General features: G+C 42.4%; 1 long non-coding RNA gene across 1 annotated transcript; it reads left to right on the top strand.

Moving 5' to 3' along the window:
* LOC108635918 lies at window positions 313-7428 on the top strand. Its single transcript, XR_001918012.1, has 2 exons — window positions 313-373; window positions 6987-7428. It is a non-coding gene; the product is annotated as an uncharacterized LOC108635918 (long non-coding RNA).

Genomic DNA, 17933 nt, shown 5'->3' with positions numbered 1-17933 from the left:
ATGGCATTAGGACTCCCTGGGGAAGACTTGAGCCAGCAGAGTCATGCCTATCTCTGTATCTGTCCCCACAGCACTTGAAGGTCATTAAATGTGTCCTGAATAGATCCATACCTTTAAGCTGTAGCATAAAAGATTTAGATGTAAAAAAGAATGCCTTACAACTAAGAGCCAAAGGGAAGAACAAACTCCATCTACCAAAGTATTTTAAACTACTTAATATTTTGTATATTTTATATAATATTACATTGTAATAATTGAATATACTATTTTCTATATTTTATATTATATTTACATGTGTATTAATTTGCAACCGTTTTCTCTGCAGAGAGCATGATGGAATCGGTTCTCTGTCCAGCAGACCTTCAGCTTGACGGTAATATTCTCTGCAGTGTTTCTCCCACTATATTGTATTTGTGGCTAACAATTCTCTGACTTTTCATCTCTGAAGATAGACTGTTAGATGTTATCTTTGACTGTTATATTTGCATGTCACCACACTTGACTTCCTTGGTGGCTCAGAGGTTAAAGCGTCTGCCTACAATGCGGGAGACCTGGGTTCAATCCCTGGGTCGGGAAGATCCTCTGGAGAAGGAAATGGCAACCCACTCCAGTACCCTTGCCTGGAAAATCCCATGGATGGAGGAGTGTGGTAGACTACAGTCCATGGGGTCACAAAGAGTCAGACATGACTGAGTGACTTCACTTTCACACTTCACTGGTGCTTCCCTAGTAGCTCAGCTGTTGAAGAACCTGCCTGCAATGCTGGAGACCCCAGTTCGATTCCTGGGTCAGGAGGATCCTCTGGAAAAGGGATAGGCTACCCACTCCAGTATTCTTGCCTGGAGAATTCCATGGACAGAGGAGCCTGGAAGGCTACAGTCCATGGGGTCACAAAGAGTCGGACACAGCTGAGCGACTAACAGTTTCTCACTTCACTGCATTCTGTTTCCAAATTTCCTGCCACCGATACTTCTGCTTAAATCTTCCATCTTCCTCTCCAGGTTGATAGAGTATAATTTCTCTTGTCTTCACTGCTTTCAAACCATGTTCAATCTTACAATTTTCTCCCAAAATTCTTTTCAAAAACCTTCTTATCTGCTTGAAAAACAAAAATTCCTCTCCATCTCTGACCTCTTATCTTCTAAAAATCCTTCCCTTTTGGTCTCACTTTTCTTTGCTCATTATAAAATTCATCTAACTTGGCTCCAGCACTTTGGAAGACATCTGTGAGATGTTAAGGATGAGGGTAATGCTGATTTCCAACGTAACTGGCTTTAATGGATATTTCCAATGATCTCTTCCTTGCCCATTTTGTGTGTGTTCAATGGTGTCCAACTCTTTGGGACCCCGTAAACTATAGCCTGCCAGGCTCATTTCACCATGGAATTATCCAGGCAAGAATACTAGAGTGTGTTGTCATTTCCTACTCCAGGGGATCTCTGCAACCTAGAGATCTAACCCACAACTCTTGTGTATCCTGCACTGGGAGGCGGATTCTTTACCACTGTGCCACGTCGGAAGACTGAACTCTTCCTTATAACCTCTTATACCAGGGTAGACTTGCAAAGGTATGACAGAAATTAAAGCAGTTGGGCAGAAGCATCATTATTAATCACCAATGTCATATCATTTCCTCCAGGATAGAGTAATGGCACATTGAGAATGCCCAGGTCTCATTGCCTCGTGGAATTCTGTGCCCTGTGAGGATTATGGTAACAGTTGGGTAGACAGGAAGGGGTATGGGGTGCCAAGGCTGGAGAGTGAATGAATAAGCCCCAGGTAGGGTCACTATGCTTTGGGTCATTAATGTTGACTCTTAAGTTTATTCTAAAACTGCACATTTTCAAAAAATTATACTTTACTTCATAACAGATTAAATATTTGCTCATATCATACTATATGATAAAAATATCTACGGATAACATAACAAAGAAGAACAATAACGTTATGTTTCTATTTGATGTTAGTTCTCAGATACTCACAGCACTATTTCCTAGCCCTAAAATTGTGGCATCTTCAGTCACGTTAGAGAGTGTTGTGAGATGTTCAGAAATCTACCGAAGCAAAATAATTTGGGTTTGCAATCATCTGTGCAATATTTTTGGAACTCTATTAATATTAGGCAGAATCTATAACTCTCTTTATCTCACTCTTTGCTACTCTTTTAAAACTTTTAATTTTGAGATGCTTATAGATTCACGTATGGTTGTAAGACAAATACAGAGAACTCGCTGTATACTTTTCTTAGCTTTCCCAATGGTGATATGTTTTCTTTATGTATCTAAATTGATAAGGGATATTGGTCTGTTGAGTGATATTCCATTGAAACCTGGACATCTGAGGTATTCTGTTGTGAGATTCCAGTTCTTACTGAAACCTTTTGTTCTCCTTGATTTGAGGACAGTGCCCCACCAGGGAGAGGGTGTCATTCTTCACTTGGTTTCCACTGACACTAAGGTGGGAGGGGCTCCTTGTTGCTGCAGAGCAGAGGCAGCGGGGCTGACCCCCCCACTAGGCCTGCACTGATACCCTCCTGGCTTGGCAGAGAGGGAGCGCATTGTTACAGCTCTCCACGTGGTCTCTACTGACACCGCCATGGGGAGGCAGCCTTGTTACTGTCAACATGAAAGCCCTGAGCCTCCACTAGGCCACCTCTTCTCAAATCCTCATCACTGCTAGGTAGGGATGAAAAGTCGGCTCCCTGCTGGCAGGCAGTGAAGCTGGGGTGCACTTGTTACAGCCTCGTGAGGGTGGAAGTCAAGGCTTGCCACTCAGTCTTTCCGGGCATGGGTCTGGAGAATACCATAGTTTTTCCTATGACGTCTGGCTAGAGTAGAGGCTGCCATCTACACACTTTCTATTTTGCTGGGCTGCCCCTTTCCTGGTCCTTTGGCTAGAGAGAGCTGGCTTTTGTTGGGGCTTTTGGTCTGTACACACTGGCATTTCTGGGTTTTCATCTTCTTCAGCTCCAAGCTGACATATATAAGGCAAGAAAAAGCAAAACAAGACAGAAACATCAGACAAAAAACTAAATAAAAGATATCAAAATTGGAAAGAAGAGGTAAAATTATAGCATACAGATGATATGATGCTCTATATAGAAAACTCTAAAGACTCTACATGAAAACTATTAGAACTGATAAATGAATTCAGCAAGATAGCAGGATTCAAGATTAATATGCAGAAATTAGTTGTATTTCTTTACAGTGATATGAACTACCAGAGAGAGAGGAAAAAAAAAAAAAACCACTCCCATTAAAATCCCATTAAAAAAAACTCTAGGAACAAATCTAACCAAGGATGTAAAAGACTCATACACTGAGAACTGTAAAACATTGATAAAGGAAATCGAATATGAATCAAGAAAATGGAAAAATAATCATGCCCTTGGACTGGAAGAATTAATATATGTAGTTAAAATGGCCATACTATCCAAAGAACTCTACAGATTTAATGTGATCCCTATCAAATTACCCATGACATTTTTTTCATAGAACTGAAACAAATAATTTTAAAATTTATTTGGAACCATTTAAAAGGCCCAGAATTGCCAAAGCAATCCTGAGGAAAAAGAACAAAGCAAATCTATGGAACAGAGTAGACAGTCCAGAAATAAACCCACACACCTAAGTTCAATTAATCTTCAACAAAAGAAGCAAGAATATAAAGTGTGAAAAAGATAGTCCCTTAGTAAGTGGTATTACAAAAGCTAAGAGCTGCAATTAATGAAGTTAGAATACACCCTCACACCATACACAAAAATAAACTCAAAATGGCTTAAAGACTTAAATATAAGACATTACATCATAAAACTTCTGGAAGAGAACATAGGCAAAACATTTTCAGACATAAATTATAGCAGTGTTTTTTTATTTCAGTCTCCCAAGGCAGTAGAAATAAAAGCAAAACTAAACAAATGGAACCTAATCAAACTTACAAGCCTTTGCTCAACAAAGAAAATCATAAACAAAATGAAAAGATAACTTATGGAGTGGGATAAAATATTTGCAACCATGCAATATGGTTGCAAACTTTATTATTGGTTGGTTAAACCATGCAACCACCAAGAGCTTAATTTCCAAAACATATAAACAGCTAATAAAACCAACAATATTACTGGTTGATTAAACCATGCAACCAACAAGAGCTTAATTAATTTCTGAAACATACAAACAGTGAATAAAACTCCATAACAAAAAAACAACCCAATCAAAAAATGGGCAAAAGACCTAAAGAGACATTTCTCCTAAGAAGACAAACAGATGGTCAAGGAGCACATGAAAAGATGCTCAACATCATTAGTTATTAAAGAAATACATACCAAAACTATAATGAGTTATTACCTCACACCAGAATGGCCATCATCAAAAAGTCCACTAGTAATAAATGCTGGAGAGGGTGTGGAGAAAAGGGAATCCTCTTGCACTATTGGTGGGAATGTAAATTGCTGCAGTCACTATGAAAAACAGTATGGAGGTTCCTTAATAAAATTAAAATATAGTTACCATATGATCCAGCAGTCCCATGCTATCCTGTGCTTAGTCGCTCAGTCATGTCCAACTCTTTGCAACCCATGGACTATACAGCGCACCAGGCTCCTCTGTCCATGGGGATTCTCCAGGCAAGAATACTGGAGTGGGTTCCTCCTCCAGGGGATCTTCCTGACTCAGGAATTGAACCAGAGTCTTCTGCATTGCAGGCGGATTCTTTACCAGCTGAGCTACCAGGGAACCCCCCCAGCAATCCTACTCCTGGTCATACATCCAGGAAAGACAAAAGCTCTAAATCAAAAGATGCATGCACCCCGATGTTCACAGCGATTTTTAGCCGAGACATGGAAGCAAAACAAATGTTCACTGAGCGCTGAATGGATAAAGAATATGTGCTAAATCTATATACAGAGGAATATTACTCAGCCAGAAACAGTGAGAGTGCCATCTGCAGCAACACAGATGGATCTAGAAACCATACTAACTGAAGTAAGTCAGACGGAGAAAGACAAACATTATATCACTTATAGGTGAAATCGTAAAAACGGTACAAATGAACTTATTTACAAAACAGCAACAGACTCAGACATAGAACACAAACTTATGGTTACCAAAGGGGAAAGAGGGGAAGGATAGATTCGGAATATGAGATGAACAGATGCACATTACTATATACAGAATAAACAACAAGGATCTGCCGTTAGCACAGGGACCTATATTAAATATACTGTAATAAACTGTAATGGAAAAAGAATATATATATATATACACATATATATGCATGACCAAATCACTTTGCTGTACATCTGATATGCAACATTATGAACTATACTTCAATTACAGAAAAACAAAAATCCCCACAAGCCAAAACAGAAATGAGGAACTCACCACCAGGTCTTTCTTTGGATTCCAAGTTCCTTGACATGGTTGTCTTCTCTTCACTTCTCCAAGTATTCTTATGGTTGTTTTATAATAATGTTCTGTGTTTCTAGTTGTACTTAGCAGGAGGAATAGGGAAAAATATGTCTCCTCCATCTTCTTGGAAGTTGCTGCTGGATTTTTATTTATTTTTATTTTTTCCCAGTTCTTTTACCATCCATCATTTTTATTATTGGTCCTTTTAGTGGATTTAGACAAAGCAGACAATTGCAAATCAACTCTTCCATCAGCAAATTTAGTACTTATCTAGATTACCTTAATTACTATAGTTTGTATTGAATATTTAAAAACAAGATATTTATTATTAGTTTTTGAAGCCTCAATATAGATATGACTTCTGACAGGACAGGCTTTCACAAGTATTGAAAATAGTTTCCAGATCTTCTGTCTTCTTTTGAAGATCTTAGGAGATTCATAAGGACAACAGATTTGATGGCTGGAGTTACCATCCAAGAGGAAAATTAACGTGAAATTACAAATCTTTTTTTTTTGTTTGTTTGTTTTTGCTTGGTAGTGTTCTGTTCATGAGATCTGAGTTTCCTGACCAGGGATTGAGCCTGGGCCGTGGCAGTGAAAGTGCTGAGTCCTAAACACTGGACTGCCAGGGAACTCTCTAAATTGCAAGTCTTGATTGTTCTTACTTTTTAACAAAATGCTCAACAGAATTTTAAAAAGACAAAAAAATGTTGCATTTACATAAAAGTGAAAGTTGCTCAAAAGTGTTTGACTCTTTGTGACCCCATGGACTACACAGTCCATGGAATTCTCTAGACCGGAATATTGGAGTGGGTTGCTGCTGCTGCTACTACTGCTAAGTCGCTTCAGTTGTGTCCGACTCTGTGCGACCCCAGAGACAGCAGCCAACCAGGCTCCCCCATCCCTGGGATTCTTCAGGCAAGAACACTGGAGTGGGTTGCCATTTCCTTCTCCTGGATTTTTGAAATCCATTTTCTCTAATTGGATGCCAAGGCAAAGGAAGATTGTGAAACCAAATGAGCCAGTCTTTCTATTTGTTCATCAGTAGAAAAAGGGATATGAAGTATTAGATTAAAAGATTTCTCTAACTTATCTGCTCACTCTCTTCCTCCACACTCTTTCACCTTCTTAGTAACACCTAGTAGATGATGGCCACTTACAAAAATCTGTGTTTTTATATGTAAAATATGCAGGTAGGTGGATATTTCCTGGCCTTAAACTTACTCTATAGTAAAATATGAAGTCAAATGCTGACAATTATAGGGCTTATCAAAGTAGAACAATGAGGTGCCACTAAAAAAGCCAGGGTAGGGACTTTGCTGGTGTTCCAGTGGCTAAAACTCCACGCTCCCAACACGGGGGGCTCAGGTTCGATCCCTGGTCAGGGAACTAGATCCCTCACACCAGAACTAAGTCTGCATGGCACAACTAAATATACTGTATACTGCAACTAAGACCCAGCACAGCCAAATAAATAAGTATACATATTTTTAGAGAAACCAGGGTACAAGATCTTCATAGTTTTATGTTATGCTCTATTATACTGCCTTAATTATTCTAACATCTTTTTCTTCCCACTAGACTGTGATCTCCTTAAAGAAAGCGGATGAACTAAATTTACCCAGCACATTGCAAGCACCTGGTAATCACTCTTCTCTACCTTCTCTCCCACTTCTCTTCCACCCCCAGCTGGTTCAGGAAACACAGAAAGCCCAGAGGGGAAACTACATCCACAAATCATCTGGGCTTAAGGGCTGGGGGAAGACCTCTGATTTGAAATCCAAGCACCATCAATCAGTCCCTCAAACTAAATCTCGCAGGAAGTGTGGGTCACCTCCCACCCACCACACACATCCTGCAAGATTCTGACACAACAAGCGCTGATGGATGAAAAGCGAAGGCTGACGGATCCTGTCTTCCATGTCCCTTCTCTGAGAGTTCTGACCAGTTTTGTCAATATTTGTTCAATAAATATTTATGGAGGTGGAAAAGGATGGATTAAAGAGCAACGTTTTCCAAACTGTGACCTGAGGAGCCCACCATGTGCTTAGATGACAAGGGTTCCCTGGCCACATAAGTTTAAGAAGTGCTGGCTACCAGGCTGCTGTCTCGGAGGTCAGGAGGATACCAACGTTTTGAGAGTTCTATAGTAACAGGTCATTTAACTTTTTTAAGATACATTTCTTTCCTCCACTCCAAGACCAAAATATCCATTGAAAATACAAAATTCATATTCTCTAAACTCACGCATGAAGCTCTATCTAAAAGAAATAATTCTAGAAGTCCCGAAGCAGGGAATAATACAGAAACAGATACAAGTGAAGAGTGGAGCCTGGGAAGGAAGAAGCTATGATCCGACTGAGGCAACAGGCAGATAAGGATGCACCGGGATATGTGCTGGAACAGATTAGGTAGGATTCTAGACTCACAACCATTATGGAGAAGGTTTTCAGAAAGCAATCATTACCTTGTCACAAACGGTGGCTTCTTTTTGAATAGCTGTAACTGTCTTTTATCAGTTGAAGTCCCATGGAGTGGAATGGCACACTCTAATTAGGATATTCAAGGAGGATTTAACACAGTGACTATTTACAAAGGTATGAGCAGAACATAGGGTATCATGGAGACACCGGAACGGATAGGACGTATGTTGGGGCCATGCAAATGGGTGGGGGGCTGTTGCCCAGGCCAGCATGGGTGAGGGGAGGGAGGAGGTACCAGGTCACTTATGAATGTCACGTAGAGAAAACTGCTTGGAGAAGGGCAGTGATCCCCTCCAACCGTACCCCAGGTTTTCCTTTAGCTGAACCCACAGAAGGCAATCTCCCAGGGCGGAAAGCCATGTGGAGAGACGGGAGGACAGCAAACACACAAGGGTGAAGGGAAGATATCTGGGGCTTGTCTCAAGGGGAAGAACCTGGAGACTGGCGACTCTGCCATCTCCTGCCCAGCTGTGCCTACTCGCGGTGCACACAGTGCTCTGCAGAAGGATGCACTAGGCCAAGACCCTGACTGAGCACAGACAAGATGTGCAGACGGCAAGATCAAGCGCTCGCTGTCAGGCATGTTAAAACCTGATAACCAGAGAAGGAAAGAACCAACTAAAATATATTGTGAAACATAGAAAGGTGTAGAAAGCATATGCTAGGTTGATGCTGAGAATTTGCAAAGCTAACCTGTGACCTTGCCCTTGATATGCAATGCTAGTATGTAAAACCATCAGCCAAAGTGGACTTTCTGGCATAAATGCAAATTTTGAGAATCTAAAAGGTACTTGAAATTTAATTCCATCCATTAATAGGCAATAAAAAATTTAGCTTCTCCAAAAAATTGCCTTCAGAATTGAAGTACATGCAAAAGATTTATTCATGAATTTGAACTTTCATGAAACGTCCAGTATTTTGTATTGAGCCTCTGACACTCAAGTATTTGTTCTCACAGAGGAAATCCATAAAATTGTTTTTTTTCACTTTAACCCAACCATTTCCCTTTAGCATATCACTCTCCAGGTTCTATTTATATGTACAAATTCCAGATCTGGGCTCCCTGATTCCAAACAATTTCACACCATTTTAAAAAAATAATTAATTTTTTATTGAAGGATAATTGCTTTACAGAATTTTGCTGTTTTTTGTCAAACCTCAACATGAATCAGCCATAGGTATACATATATCCCCTCCCTTTTGAAGCTCCCTCCCATTTCCCTGTCCATCCCATTCCTCTAGGTTGATACAGAGCCCCTGTTTCAGTTTCCTGAGCCATACAGCAAATTCCCATTGGCTATCTATCTTACATATGGTAATATAAGTTTAAATGTTATAGTCTAAGGAAGCAGACTATTGTGGCCTTATAGTGAATAGTGAAGTCACTTAGTCGTGTCCGAGTCTTTGAGACCCCATGGACTGTAGACTACCAGGCTTCTCTGTCCATGGGATTTTCCAGGCAATAGCCCTGGAGTGGATTGCCATTTCCTCCCAACCCAGGGATCGAACCCGGGTCTCCCACATTGTAGACAGACACTTTACCATCTGAGCCACCAGGAAGTGTTTCCCAAATAATACAGGTAGGTTCAGCTGTAGCCTGGCAAGAACTACCAGTCTTCCAGGCAACACAGACCATCCATGGGAAAATGACTTACTGCCCGAGTCATTTATGTAAAGTCTAAAAAGAGTGGGAGCAACGGGGTCATTGCCCACACTGACAGACATGTTTTGCATAAGCGGGGATTAGATAGGGACAATGGACTCTTTGAAGTGTTAGTCACTCAGTCATGTCCGATAATTTGCGACCCCATGGACTGTAGCCAGCCAGGCTCCTCTGTCCACGGAATTCTCTAGGCAAGAATACTGGAGTGGGTTGCCATTTCCCTCTCCAGGGGATCTTCCCAACCCAGGGAGTGAACACAGATCTCCTGCATTTCGGGCAGATTCTTTACCATCTGCACCACCGGGGAAGCCCAATGCACTCTTTGGGAAATGCAAAAACTGTCATACTCATATTCCAATAGAACAGAAAAGCTTCAAATGCCGTTGTTTAATGATAAAAATATAGATTAGAAGGGTGATCTTGATAACATTGTTTAGTTTTCTCTATCTTTTCACTAAAATTAGAAAAAAAAAAAAAAGCCCACTTCCCCTCACCTTGCCTTTCCTCCCTTTCCCAAAAAAGAACAGTGTGATTTCTGGCCGAGATGCTAGGATAATGGCACCCCACTCCAGTACTCTTGCCTGGAAAATCTCATGGATGGAGGAGCCTGGTAGGCTGCCGTCCATGGGGTTGCCAAGAGTCGGACACGACTGAGCGACTTCACTTTCACTTTTCACTTTCATGCATTGGAGAAGGAAATGGCAACCCACTCCAGTGTTCTTGCCTGGAGAATCCCAGGGACAGGGGAGCCTGGTGGGCTGCTGTCTATGGGGTCGCACAGAGTCGGACATGACTGAAGTGACTTAGTAGCAGTAGCAGATGCTAGGATGCTGTGGCCCCTGATGCTTGTGGTTGAAATATTCTGTTAGCAGCAGTCTTACAGGTTACCCACACGTGCAAGGGTAGCAAGCTAGCTCTCTAGTGTGTTCGTGTTCTTTTCTTTCTTTAGGTAAGGAGTTTGTAAAAGGGTGATATGTCCATCTGCATAACAGAAATATCAAAGAAGTTAAAGCCGTTTTTTTTTTTCATAAAATCTCACTGCACAGGTACCCTTGTAGGAATGTGGACACCTGAAAGTAAGGTATATCTCAACACTCTCACTATTTTAAATAAATATTTTATTTTTGTTTTTAAATATTTAAATATTTAAAATATTTAAATATTTTAAACAACTATTTTATTCTTACAGCAAGAATAAAAATATATCTATTCTGGGACTTCCCTGGTGGAGCAGTGGGTGGGAATCTACCTGTCAATGCAGGGGACATGGGTTCAATCCCTGGTCCGGGAAGATCCCACATGCTGTGCAGCAATTAAGCCCCTGACCACAAGTACTGAAGTCTGTGTGCCTAGAGCCTGCAAACCACAACAAGAGGAGGCCCTGCAGTTATAAGTCTACACACCACAAATAGAGAGTAGCCCCTGCGAGCCACAACTAGAGAAAGCCTGTACACGGCAACAAAAACATAAAAAAACCTCACCAAACACACAAATACATAATAGCAATTGTGCCATTAAAAAAATAAAGCATTAAAAAGAATTACACCTATGCTGGCACACCTGGCCCTTCAGGCTCAGTTCCTGGCTTCCTAGCCTCATCCCTGTGGTGGCCACCACCCACTCCTCCCAAGCCAGCACCTGAAACTGCCTGTGAGTCACTTCCGATGCAGCCTTCGGGGATGTGCACACCGCTCTCTCTCTGCACAGATTTCCTCTAGCGTCCATCTGACAAGCCGATACTCAGTTCTCCAAGAAACTTCTTTAACCCTCAGAGCACTCCCAAGAGAAGTGCTGGCGTTCTGTTTAACTTCCCCAAAAGTCTTGTGTAACGGCACCTACACATTACTAACCTTGTTTCCTGCCTCCTTAAACTGTGAGCTCCTTATCACTGTGCTCCTAATATCTAGCCCATAGGCACTTAAGTAATTGTTAGGTGAAGAAACACAAAACAGAACTTTCTTTTCATGCAAGAGAACAGCTGGCCTTGAAGAGCATGACCTGAAGGCAACCAACATTATTATTATTGTTGTTTTTGCAATATTCTGTCTGATAAGCACTGTCCTAAATATTATAATATCCAGTGTTCAAGTAATCCAGCGAGGTAGCTATTGAAATTCCATGAGGCCCAGTGAGGAAATAAAGACTTAGAGACAATCAGTAACTTGCCCAAAGAATGACATGTGTAACAAACAGCCAGCCAGGAGAGAAACCCAGGTTTTCTGGCTGGAGAACCTTGATGCTTCTCCACAGAACAACCGACAATCAATAAGAGGGAAAACATTTAAATTGAGCTGCCTAGCACAGAAAGCAAAAATGTTCCATTTCCAATTCAACAGTCACTTTTCCTTATGACCAAAACTGGCTCTTTTGAAAGAGTCCTGGTGAAAACATTTCATCATGTATCTTTGCCTCTCACACACATCAGTGAGCATTCCCGCTTTTCTCTGCTCTCCTGAATCCTCCCGACGCCAAGAGCAGAGGTCTTTCACCTTGGTGTTAAAAGTTCCAAGTGGGACAAAGGACTACAGTTACAGATGGCACTCCTGAAAATCCCTTGTCTGATCTCTCTTCTAAGATCAACAGATCTTTCGTTGTTTTCACTTAACAGACATTCTTAGTGAGGACTTCTAATGTGCAAGATGCTGATTGGGCTGTTGTTACAGCCTACAGGATACTTTTGAAGTTTTCAAGAGTTTAGGTAAGTGAAAGTCATTTATAGGCTTTCCAACTCAGAGGGCTATTACTCGCTCTAGTTATCAATTGGTTTAAAATACTGGGTTTTTATGACTCATGGTTCTGTGGATTGACTGGGCATAGCGGGTGGGTCTCGTCTCATGAGGATGCAGTTAGGTGCTAGCTGGAGCTGGTCATCTAAAGGCTTGAATGGGTTGCAGTCTGTGGTACCCCCGCACGTGGCTGCCACTTGATAATGGCTGTGGGCTCTGCTGAGTCAAGTCATGTGGCCTGCCCACGTATCGCGGGCTGCTTCCTATGGCACGCTGGCTAGGTTCTGACAGGGAAAGGCAATCATAGTTCAAGACCTGATCCTCAGCTTACAACACTCCCGAACTGCATTTTGTCAGTAGGGCTCCCAGAGGAAGGCGGCCAGTGCTTCCTGCCACTCTGCCTGGCTCAGCCAGCTCCAACCGCAACATCCTTCTATGTGTACTTCAAATGCTTTTAAGTAGCGGCTGAAAGCCTCTACTGAAATCAGAGTAGAGGCTGAAATTCCTCCACCTGAAATGCTGTCCCTTCATCCCCAGGGCCTGTCTTCTCCACTCATACCACTTCTTGGGTAACTCATTTTTCATTTTAGCCCACAGAATCAGCACTTGAAGAGCAGCAGATCTTTAAGTTTCACCATATGATTCTACCTTTAACGTTTTGTTGTTAAATAATCATAGACCCACAGCAAGTTGCAAAAATCGTAGAGTCCTGTGTACCCCTCATCCAGCCTCCCTAAATGACAGCAGGTAACAACTATAACAGGGCTTCCCTGGTGGCTCAGACAATAAAGAATCTGCTCGAAATGCAGAAGACCCAGGTTCAATCCCTGGGTCAGGAAGATCCCCTGGAGAATACAAAATCAAACCCAGGACGTTGATATTGGTGTCATACTGTTATCGGACTACTCTCACTTCATATTTTTTCTTTTACAAAATTATGGACACAACTCCTAAAAGGCTCCCCCTTTATTTGGTGGAGTAGATAGAGCTGGGTCACAGGTCTTATGGTAATCATGGGCTTCCCTCATTTTTTTTATGTGAAACTATATGGCCTTACTTACATAAGACTACTCTTAATGTATCTTACATTAACCAATCACTTTTAGATCTTAATTTTTGATTAAACAAAAGTAACAGAGAGGAAGGTACATACTAGATTTTTAAAAAACTTAGCAGAAGAGCAGGCACTTACTGAGCCTGACTGAGTATATCCTAAGGACGCCGCCAGACAAAAGAACAAAGTGATGCAAAGACACAATCCTTTCCTCAAAAGGTTCATAAGCTAGAAGCAGGCATCTGAAAGGAAGATGTGAGTAAGAAAAAGGACTCAAAAACACTTCTCACTGAGACCTGGGAACAAACGGCTGCTGTGTGCATCAGGAAACAGAAACACATTTTGGCCTAAATTCAGAAGTTCATTCTGGTGAACAAAAAAATCATCGTCATTGTTTAAAGTTGGATAGAGATGGGTAATCCTAGGATGGAACGAAGAAAATAAAACAGCTGATTTCAAGCAAACAGCACATAGTGGGACCCGTCTGGGTTTAGTTGGTAACCAGGGGCCACACTCTAAAAAACCTTCTACTACAATGTCACCTTCAAGCCACACGGACAATCTTCCTCCTAAAAGAGCTGTTCACCTCCATCCATGTCACAGCATTCTCCTAGCCAGTTTCTTCCCCTCCCTCCACCGTTCATATCTAGACTCTGGATATTTCTCATAGCCACCTGTGCTTCCCTCCTCTCACTAGCCCAACTCAGAGCCTCATCCCCTTCTTTTTAAAAAGTAAAATAAAATAAACGCATCATGTTTAGCTTCCCTGATCTGAGGTTTCTGTTAGTTTCCCAAGGCTACTGTAACCAGTTATCACAACTTTGGTGGCTTCAAATTAGGAAAACGGTGTGAAGGTTTCTCAGAGATAAACACCAGGGCCTTCCCTGGTGGCCCAGTGGCTGAGAAGCCACTTCCAATGCAAGCGATGTGCTCTCGATCCTGGTCGGGAACAAGGATCCCACAGGCTTCGGGGCCACTAAGCCCGTGCACCACCACAGAGAGCCTGAGCGCCACAGTGAAGACCCAGTGCAGCCAGAAAACGCTTTTTTAAAAAATTAAAACTAGAACTACCACATGATACAGCAGTTCCGCTCCTGGGTGTGTACCTGAAAGACACAAAGTCAGCACTGTATATTCACTGTCACATTACTCACAATAGCCAAAATACAGAAACGCAAGTATCCATCAAGGGACGACCGGATAAAGAAAACAGTAAATACTTACAATGGGATATTGTTCAGCCATAAGAAGGAAACCCTGCCATCTGTGGCAACACAGATGAATCTGGAGGGCATTGTGCGGCGTGAAAGCAGCCATGGGGAGAAAGACATTTTTTGGTAGAATCCTTAGGGTTTTCTGTATACGTATACAATCCTATCATCTGCAAAGACAATCTAACTTCTTCCTTTCTGATGTGGATGCCTTTTATTTATTTTCTTGCCAGATTACTCTGGTTAGAATGCCCAGTACTATGTTGACTAGGAGTCAAGAGTGGGGACTCTTATCTCATTCCTGATTTAGAGAAAAAGCTTTCAGTCTTTCACCAATGAGTGTGATGTTAAGCTGTAGGCTTACGACATATGGCCTTTATTCTGTTAAGGTATATTCCCTCTACGGCTTCCCTGGTGGCGCAGAGGTAAAGAATCTGCCTGGAATGCAGGAGACATGGGAGATGCAGGTTCAATCCATGGCTCAGGAAGACGCCCTGGAGGAGGCAATGGCAACCCACTCCAGTATTCTTGCCTGGAAAATCCCACGGACAGAGGAGCCTGGCAGGCTACAGTCCATGGGGTCGCAGACTCAGACACAACTTAGTGACTGAACAACATATTCCCTCGATATACAATTTGTTGAAAATTTTTTATTATGAAAGGATGTTGTATTTCCTCAAATTCTTTTCTACATCTCTTAAGATTATCTGATTTTTATTTTCCATTTTATTAATCTAATAGAATTAACTTAGTAATAAACTACTGATTTGCCTGTGTTGAACTGTCCCTTGTATTCTAGGCATAAACCCCCTTGATCATGCTGTATGATCCCAATAATGTGCTGTTAAATTCAGTTTGCAAGTACTTTGTCAAGAATTTTCGCACCTATATTGATCACCCATATTCATCTGTAGTTTTCTTGTAATGTTTTTATTTGACGTTTTAATCAGGACAATGCAGGCCTTGTAAAATGACTTTGGAAGTGTTCCCTCCTCCTCCATTTGTTGAAAGAGTTTGAGAAAGATTGGTGTTATTCTTTAAATGTTTGGTAGAACTCACTAATGAAGCCACCTGGTTCTGGGCCCTTCTTTGTTGGAAGGTTCTGGTTTACTGACTTAATCTCCTCACTCATTATTGGTCTATTCAGATTTGTGATTTCTGATTCGGTCTTGATATGGTGTATGTTTTAAGAATTTATCAGTTTATCCTAACGTTATTCAACTTGTTGGCGTATAGCTGTTGACAGTAATCTCTTAAGAACCTATTTCTGTGGTATCAGCTGTCATTTCTCTTTCACTTCCAATTTACTTGATTCCTCTGCTTTTATTTCTAGCTAAAGTTCTGTCAACATTGTCACCCTTTGGTGGTACCATGTTTCCTTGATTTTTCATGTCCCTTGAAGTCTGCATTGCAGTCCTCCCATCTGAAGTAATATTTACCTTCTCCTGTCTGTATTAACTGGGTCAGGAGAGAAGTATCTTCCATCAGCCCTGCCAGGGATTCTGAGGCTTTCTGACTTCCTCTGACTGCGCCTCACCCACACTTCTTGCTCCCTCTTGTGGCAGAACCCTTAGGCTTGTGTGTCTTCTCTTGATCAGCAGTGCATCTGGCCATGTACTGGCTGTCTTCCTCCTGTTTTGCCAAAGGTGGCACTGAAGCTCAAGTTTGGGGTTTCTCCCTAGCCGGCAGATTTGGCTCGGCCGTCTGTGTGTGCTCACCGGTCATCAGCCAGGTCCTGCTCTTGCCACTGCTGTCGGGAGCACACAGGGAGCTGGCCACAGGGTCAGGGGCTATTCGTGGGGGAGGTATCCTGAGCGCTATGGCTCAGATGGTAAAGAATCTGCCTGCAATGCAGGAGACCTGGGTTTGAGCCCTGGGTCAGGAAGATCCCCTGGAGGAGGAAATGGCAACCCACTCCAATATTCTTCCCAGGAGAATCCCATGAACTTAAGAGCCAGGCAGTCTACAGTCCATGGGGTTGCAAAGAGTCGGACATGACTGACTGACTAAGCACAGCACAGCATATGCTGAGCACTGCAGGTGAGGCATCCCCTGCAGCTTCAGGACAAGCTTCTTGAGTGAGGTCAGCTGGATCCGTGTGCCTTCAATGCCCTGAGGGGGCTACCTGCCATCTCCATCTCTTCCTGCCTCCCAGTCATGCAGTCCATGTTTCAGGACTCCGGATGTGGGGAAAGAGAAACGAGCTTCTTTGGCAGCCTCCCGCGTGGACTGGGAAGCCACGTGTCACCCACAAGCTCTCACTTTCCCTGAGAGAAATTGCAGGATGAGATCTCTCCTGGCCCTGAGCTGGGTCCCCTTGGGAGTGGGGTGGTGCATGTCAAGTGAAGCTGCACCTCTTGCTCTCTCAGTGCATCCAAACTCAGTTTTGGGCTCCAGAGGTGGGCTGAAACTTCTCTTCTGGAAGCCTGGACTTCTCAAAGGCTCTCTGGTCTGTGGGTGACTGCTTTAGACAGTGTTTTCCAGGGGCTACTGGACCAAGGCTGGTGGGGGGCGGGATGGGCTCCTCCAGCCAGTTCACAGGCTATTTCAGGGTCCAGTCAGGGCCCAAGTCTGTATCCCTATTAGTCGACTTGTGGGGAAGCAAGACTCCTCTCAGGTCCCCCTGGCACAGGGTGTTGGATGCCGCAGCTCCCAGACGGTACTTCTGTTCATGGTTCAATGCCAAATTACTGTCGCTAAGGGCAAAACAAAGAGGGCAGATGCCTTATTCTGCCACAAGGCTGATGTCACTACTCAAGGGTTTGTCATTTTAATCTGCATTTCTTTGGGACCGTGCACTTTGGGAGTTTCTGGACCATGTTCTCTTCCCATTTTTCCTTGGAGGTGATGGCATTTTTGTTCCTTTTAAAATTCTTTGTATTTTCAGGATACCAATTGTTCATAATAAATATGGCAAATATCGCTCCCAGCTTGTGCCTTTCAGTCATGTTTATAGTGCTTTTTGGCTTGTCTTTTTGTAGTCAGAGCACCATTTTCTGATTGCATTTAAACTTAGGGCACATTTTAATCATCTGCCACCAGAAGGATCAATTTGGAAGAGTCCAGTTTACTGGGAAAAGTGATTCAATATCAAAACAGAGGAAGAATTTTATTGTTAAAAGTGCAAAAAGGAACTTCTTGGTAGTCCAGTGGTTAAGACTCTGTGCTCCCAAGACAAAGGGGCCTGGGTTTGATCCCTGGTCTGGGAACTGGATCCCACACGCTGCAACTAAGAGTGTGCATGCCGCAAACAGAGATCCCACATGCCGCAATGAAGATCGAAGGTCCCACATGCTGCAATGAAGATCGAAGGTCCCACATGCTGCAACTAAGACTGGCGCAGCCAAATAAATACATGCAAATATTTTTCAAAAGTACAAAAAGACGAAAA

Source organism: Capra hircus, chromosome 4 (assembly GCF_001704415.2).
Source record: "Capra hircus breed San Clemente chromosome 4, ASM170441v1, whole genome shotgun sequence".
Classification (NCBI taxonomy): Eukaryota; Metazoa; Chordata; class Mammalia; order Artiodactyla; family Bovidae; genus Capra; species Capra hircus.
The sequence above is the reverse complement of the archived record's forward strand: the minus strand, read 5'-3'. Positions and strand labels throughout refer to the sequence as shown.